Source organism: Nanorana parkeri, unplaced genomic scaffold (assembly GCF_000935625.1).
Source record: "Nanorana parkeri isolate BGI_ZX_2015 unplaced genomic scaffold, ASM93562v1 scaffold2792, whole genome shotgun sequence".
In the NCBI taxonomy this organism is placed as follows: domain Eukaryota; kingdom Metazoa; phylum Chordata; class Amphibia; order Anura; family Dicroglossidae; genus Nanorana; species Nanorana parkeri.
This window is the reverse complement of record NW_017309060.1, coordinates 86,469-94,312: the sequence shown is the minus strand read 5'-3', so window position 1 is coordinate 94,312 and position 7,844 is coordinate 86,469. Positions and strand designations below refer to the sequence as shown.

Here is a 7,844-nt window from a genome sequence, read left to right as displayed (position 1 = left end):
GACACAAAATTATCTTTTCCATGAGCAATTTAACTTAAACACGCTGCACACACTCTAAAAGCAGCTTCAACATGCTTGGAAATGACCATTTATTAGGCCTGGAGCACACTTTTTATAGTGCACACCCACCTAACAATGGTCACTTTACCTTGTGAGAGTACTACAATCCAGATGTTCCACAGTTATGGGCACAACTTGCCAACTTAAAGACCTAAAATATTTGCAGATTAAAATGCTGGCAGCCATTTTGTCAGAATCTGCATCCCAAATGGCCATTCAAATTTAGTGATGTGAATCAGTGTCTGAAAAGTTACAATTTAAAATAAGTGCACAAAATAGTACATAAGGGCTATGTACTGTAGGTTGATCTTCTAATGTGCATTACATGACATATCTAAAGTCAATTAAAACAGCTTTGATATGTTATGTCATACTTACTGCCAAGAGTGCAGGTACACAGCTGGGGGTAAGAGCAGGTTCTAACTAAAAAAAATAAAATAACTGGTTATAGCCTTTTAAATACATTTCTTGAATGCTAGCCAGCCCCTTAATTATTATTTAAGTATGGGCTGATGCCTATACAACAGACCCAAGACATATTATCTGTACAGCTTGTGGTAGACTAGGTATGGATTTCATAAGTGTGATACTAAATCTAAGGACAAGTCTAGAAGGAGGCTAAGAAGCTGTGAGCATGATGATCATAATTTATGCCTAGAGTTATTGTATTTGTTGTTACAATTTCTTTAACTAATGTAATATGCAGATCAAATGTTACACCTGCATCTACATATGAACAAAATAGAAAGTGCAGTGTAACAATACATTCTTACATTGTACTACTCAGGGGGAGATAAGCAGGGCATGGAAGATACACCCTAGAAACTTTGTTGAAGTTTTTTGGGTGTTTGATATATGCCTTAGGTCTCAGGTCCTTAACTAAAAGACAGCAAAGGACAGATGATAGGTGTTGAAAACCACATGCTCTGTGACTATCAATGATTGTCTCTATCTTGTCTGAGACATAAGCTGTACGCCAACTGATGAATTCAAGATTACACACTGATCTTCAATAGATATTTGTGGCTGGTTGCAAGCTGGTGCATGTACCCTGTCAGCAGATCCAAATGGACTGACCTGGAGGAGCACCTAGTACAGTGGTGGAAAACCTTGGCACTTCAGCTGTGCCAAAACTATAAATCCCAACATGCATCTGCCTCTGGGAGTTATGTCTGTGGCTGTCAGAGCCTTGCAATGCCTCCTGGGACTTGTAGTTCCCAAACAGCTAGAGTGCCAAGGTTCGCCGCCACTGACCTAGTACATGTGTTTTAAAACTGCACTTATAATAATTTCAGGCCACAAAATAGCCACTTCCAGTAAATGCTTTTGCATATTTTGTATTCAGGATTAATGAGCACGGTACGCTAACAGCAGAATTTGGGAATGTCTGAAACAAATCTAAGAAGTTGCATAAAACCGGTCATCTGAAAGATAGGTGAAACATGTTTTTGCTGTCCGCATAAAGTATTTGATGCGTTGGTTCAACTTTGAATTTACTACAAAATGGTACTTCATTGGCTCTTGGCTCCACTGTGCAAGTGAGTGTTCATAGCGAGAGTACAAACACCTGAGCTGATGTGTTTCTATATTGTGCAGTTTTTACATCATTGCTATCACATTTAAAGGCTTATACTATGATACATCATGATACATTTATTTTATTTTTTTATTATTTAGTATTTATTTAAGCAGTATAGCTTAAATAGTGATGTGCAGCCTAATTTTTAACTGGAAAAATACTTATAATTATTATTGGCCATCATACTTGTCATATTTTAAATACTGTATGTGCAATACTAAATTAAGCCTTCAGGAATATTTTATCATACCATATTGCAGAGAGTATTCAAAAGTAATGGAGAAAGACCAGCATTATCCTGAAATATATACAACAATAAAAATACATTTTATGTTTTGTTGCATTGTAAGTAAGAATTTAACCAGTGCATTACATAAACTTTACAGCTTAGATCTTTGACCAGTGAATACCTTTCAACATTAAAAACTGAGAAATGAGACCTAGTTAGCAGCGGTCCATCCTAAACTCAGCATATATTAGAGTCTGATTTTTTGCAGTAAACTTTTTCTCTGTATACTATTACTGTGCATTATGTAAATTTAGAACTGTTCCAGGCATGTTGGTTTTGTGTAGCAAATATGCAAGCATATGTCCTTATTTAGTAGAGATTTTGTTTGTAATTGCTGATTCATAAAGTGCACCTGTGCCTACACTTTGCACATTAAAGTATTTACATATTCTGAACAAGCAGTAAATGCACTTTAATCACGTCCATATGACATACCTGTATCATCTTTTTTTCAGCAGGCGTTTCTTGTTAATAACAAGTGATCTAGACAGCTGTACAGTGCTACCCCCGCCACACCCCCTGATGTGGTTTTTGGGGTCCCCTGCTCCTCAAGGGGGCCAGGAACTATGGCAAACAGTGTCAGGATGGAAAGTGGGAAGAGACCAAGGAACATCCATTCCCTGATCTGCTTCTGCATCAGAGATGTCATAAGTCAGCTAAATTGCCAGTTACACAGGCAATCAAGCACAATCTTGTGCTTGATTGTCTGTATTAGAGGGCAGGGGAGACATCTGGGATCTAATAGACCTCCTCATCAACATGGGGGCAAGGTGCTTTGCCAGGGGTCCCCCCTGGCAAGGCACCTTCACCATGTTGAGGGCATGTAGCCTGGTATGGTGCAAAAGGGGGTGGTCACATGATTACGCCCTCCTTCCTGCCCTGCTGCTGCTTGGGGTCAAGGGTCTGGTAAGGGAGTTTGGGTAGAACCCTACCATTTTTTTGTTGGGGCCCCTCCTAAGAATTGGGGAGGGATCTCCATGCTGTTTTTTTATGTTACCATTTAACAACATCAGTTCATTCCGAATGACATTCGGAAAAAAGATTGGATGCATAGCAAAAAAATTGTATCCAAAATTCGGATACAATTGGGTTCCTTATTTCTTTTATTTGGACATTTGGATGCATCCAAATGTCTGAATATGCTGATATTCGTCTGAATTTCAATTCGCAACAAAACTAATCTTTAGTTACATGTCTAGTTTCTATTAAATATATACCACTATTCCTTGATTTTGCTATATTCCTATTCTTTTTTATTAAACAATTGTTGTTTTCCCATGCTAGCCCCACTTAATTCAATAAAATATTTCCTTTAAAGTCAACTGAATTTAAATGTGTGCCCTGAGATGTATTTTGACCTACAGGGCATACATTAATACAAATAATCAAACACATAAAATACAAACAAATCTGTAATTTGACAATAAAAATACTACTACAATATTGTATAAACTAAATTTAAACATTTCCCACAAAATTCTTGTGACAATACAATAGTCTAAAAAAAGCACACAGAAAAACCCAATGTGTAACCATTTGTTTGTCAATTTTTTAACTGAAAAGGGGTAGACACATACTTTAGGGTACATTCATGTGGTCTGTCCATACTATAATTTGTACCATCAGAAATGGAATATTAATCTGCATGCAAAGAGCACGATCAACTCCGACTGAGAAAACCATAAATATATGGCAAAAAACATGGAAGAAAAATAACAAGAAAAATAAAAGGAAAACTCACCAGCACTGGTCTAAGAAACTCAATTATTTTTGTAACAACTTCGAAGGTAGGTGTACCAGGTTGTTTCTAAATAAGGATTAAGGTAAGAAAAGTGAATACAACAACAAGTAATTTACTACTACTACTAATAATAATAATATTAATAATTACATAGTTACATAGTTATCTGAGCAACTTATTGCTACATTCATTTTGAGTATAATTCTCATCCTAATTGTCTAACACCTACCGTATACAGCTTAGCACCCACTGATCACCAATGATCAGTGAACATTTTTCTGGTTGTCTGGTTTAGGAGATCTGCAATTTTGCTTAAATCAGCACACCCAAGACTCTAAGCATATTTGCTGGAATCACCATGACCCTGTTTGCCTTTTTTACTCTTGGAAAAATTAAATAACACAACAGAGCGCAGTTTCTAAAAACATTTTAGAATTATTACATAGTTTATCACTATTTTAAAGAGACATTGGGGTTGGTTTACTAAAGACAAACAGGTTGTTCACTTTGCAAGTGAATTTTCATTTTGCAAGGGACATCTGCTTCAACAGCTTCTTCTCTGGTTATATCAGCCAGAGAAATGACAGCTAATGGTGGAAGTGATGTAATACACATCACTTCCACCTTTAGAGAGAGAGGAGGAGAGATCAGCAGTGGGAGAATGCTGTATTGCTAATTCATACTTGAGATGCTAAATAATATGAGGCATGAACTAAACATACATTTTGTGTAGATATAGGCGTGCGTAGGTGGTAGGGCCTTTATTTTGTTACATTAAAAATTCATATGTAGGAGGTATGTAGTTACTGTATTAGGTATAATTAGCATGACTCCTTAGATCATCTTGTTCCTTATGATGACACCACAGAAACAAATCAACAGGCAGCTGTTCAGTTTCTAAAGTCAGCTGCTAAGGTTGATCTAGGTCTAGGACTTCCTAAGGAATGAATCTTTGGCTTACTAGTATGGAAATTGTTCAGCACAGTACTAATAACAAAATCAAAGGTTTGTTCCCTGCAGTATAAATGATTGGGCTCATCCAGAACATCCTGAAAAAATCAGGACAGGAATAAATGTGTGAGATACCCAGCTGTATAAATATCAGTTATATCTGTACAATGACAATTATTGCAATGGCTAACACTGATAATCCCATTTGCATGCCTGGTGACAAGTTCACCTGCTGACTCCTTATATCTCCCACAAACTCCACTGTGGGGACATAACACCACAATTCCCAGCATGTCTACCGGTCAAGGCTGTAACAAAGATAAATAATAGTCTCCCCTGCTAAATATATGGCAGGCCTAATCAAGTTTCCTGCATATGAATGCAAAATAAATAAAGATAATTTAATCACCTCCCGTCCATGGCCATTCGTGATGGCTGGATAGGAGCCTTACAAGAGCGGGAGGGTGTCTTAAGATGTCCTGCCCCTCCCCCCGCTCGTGCACGTCGCCCAGCACGCACACAAGTGGGAAAGCTGTTAGCCATGTTAACAGCCAGCGATGGCTGTTTACATTCAAGTAATCAGGTGTCTCTAGAGATGCCCGATTGCTTGTACTAGCTGTGGGTGTGCGCCCCCTGTACCTCTTTCGCCTCCGCTGCAGGTCCCGAGATCTGCTGGGACCGGCGCGGCTGGGACTGGCACGGTGACGCTGTCAGTGGAGATCAAAGGGATATCAGTACAAAATATCCCTTTTGATCTCCTCTCTGGTCCACGAATGCAGGAAGTGATGTATTTTGCATCACTTCCTGCATTCAGTGTCATTCTCCGGTTACAGATGCCGGTGAGAAGCCGATGAAGCAGATCTCTGCTTCATCAGCTTCTCTGGGGGTCCCTAGGTGACACTAGGGGTCTTGGAGATCCCTGATGTCTCCATAAAGAGGACCTGTTATGTGAATTGGCTATCACATAGGGGATTTCTTAGTCCCCTATGTAATATCAATTAAGTTAAGTGTAAAAAAACAAGTTTAAAAAAAATTAAAGCATCAAAAAATAAAGAAGCTAAAAAAAATAGTCACAAATAAAAAAAGTGTAAAATAACACAATTTTTGGAAAGCTCCCCCCCCATACATGCGCAAACATGCGTCTGGTGCGCCAACGTGCGAAAACGACGATTCCGCCTATTGTGCTGCACGTTACATATCGCCACAAACGTCAGAATGAGAGCAATAATTTTAGAGCCATTAATCACTGATAACACTAGACTGATAAACGGTAAAAACTTTTAAAGCATCACCCATGGCCAATTTTGGGTGTGGTCGTTTTCTGCAATTTTGCGGGTGCAATTTTGAAGCTTGACATGTTTGGCGTCTATTTACCCAACGTGACCCTGTCTTTTATGTTTTACCAAAAAAATTGGGTAATAATAAATGTTTCATAACATTTGATAGGGAAACAGGTTTTTTTTCAAAATGCAGGGTTATATAGTAAAAAATAAAAACCCCAGTGATGATTAAATGCCACCAAAAGAAAGCTCTATCTGTCCCCCAAAAATGATATAAAATTAATTTCAGTAAAGCGTTGCATGACTGAATAAACGTTAGTCAAAGTACTGCAGAGCGGAATAATGAAAAATGGCCTGGCCAGGAAGGGGGGGGGGGGGTAAACACCTGGTCTTCAAGTGGTTAAGTATGGATTAGTCCAATATGCATAGGATCTAGAAACTGATTTATAATGAACAGATTTAGTAATCAATCAATTCATAATAAAACAAAACAAAAAGGCCTACGTGTAGAGTTACATGATACTATTATTAGAATATTGCTTTTGTTTTCCTAAGGAATGTTTCCACACTTACTATGACAGTGATCTAAGGGCTAAATGATAAGCAGCAAGTTAAAATGTTATAAGCAATAATAGCGACACACACCTAGACACAAATTCAAGAGTACATTTCTAAATGCAGATAATATATATTTACCAGCGTATCAGCTGTTTGCATGACATCATCAACAGCACACAAAGTACTAGTCTGTGAAGACATAAAATGCAGATCAAGTTTAGCATATTCACAGATAAAGAAAAATACATTGATTATTTTCTTATTTTATGAGGATTTTTCTGGACATAATAAATATATATATTTTGTGTAAACACACACAGTAAAATGAAAAAAAAAAACTTACCAGAGTGTTGTTTATTATTTTTAAAAAGTCTTCCAAATTGTCATCATTAAGTGTTGTTCCCTGTCATAAATCATTTAAATAACATGTATTAATATGATATATTTTTAAACTAAGTCAGATGTAAACATTTTGCTCAAATCAACATGTAGCCAAAGTATCATACTGTGACTACAGGGGAATTTTACATATACAGTATAAAACAATATTAGATTTGAGTGAACATATTTTACTTTCAAAACAAAGTAGTTAATACCTAAAATGCAACTGAAGCTAAAACCATGGATGGAGTGGAGAGGAATTAGAACACATATCAGCATTTTATTGCTATCTGTGCCCCCATCAGGAAGATTCACTCTCTATTTGTCTTGGTGAATGTTATCACTGAAAGTGAATGTGAAAGAAAATCCCAAATTGTAGGTTGTCACCAGAACAGGAATAATGACATATCTTCCAGTGGGTACATTATTTCCGGTGACAGTGCTGACCACCAAGAATTCCCCTCTCTCTTTCTCCTGTGGCAATTGGACAGAAAGTGAAGGGAAATCTCCCCAGTGGGACACAGATGGCAAACAATCTTCAGTTCTACTTTAAGGCTTTAAACAAATGTAAGTGAACTCACCTTGTAAAATATGCTTGAATATATATATACTTTAATAAATCTAATAGTCATTTTATTAAAACAGTATATTATTATGACAGGACCTTGGCACCTTGCAGTCATTGAGTTGATCATGAACTCCTCTGTATACCAAAATATTCTAGAGTCAAATGTGAGGCTATCTGTCCAACAGCTAAAGCTTGGCTGAAAGTGAGTCATGCAACAGGACAACAATCTCAAGTACACCAGCAAATCTACAACAGGATGGCTGAAAAAGAAAAGAATCAAGGTGTTGCAATGGCCCAGTCAAAGTCCAAACCTCAACCTGATTGAAATGTGGCAGAAACTAAAGAAAGCTGTGCATTAACAAAAGCCGCAAACCTCAAAGAAATGAAGCAACATTGTAAAGAAGAGTGGGCCACAATTCCTCCACAAAGATGTGAAA

At 37.4% G+C, this 7,844-nt stretch overlaps 1 long non-coding RNA gene across 1 annotated transcript; it reads right to left on the bottom strand.

Annotated features, from left to right (window-relative positions):
* Positions 1 to 437: 437 nt before the first annotated feature.
* On the bottom strand, positions 438 to 3,700 carry LOC108802320. Its single transcript, XR_001942214.1, has 3 exons — positions 3,670 to 3,700; positions 1,890 to 1,937; positions 438 to 483 (listed from the first exon to the last, which is right to left on the bottom strand). It is a non-coding gene; the product is annotated as an uncharacterized LOC108802320 (long non-coding RNA).
* Between the last annotated feature and the right edge of the window lie 4,144 nt (positions 3,701 to 7,844).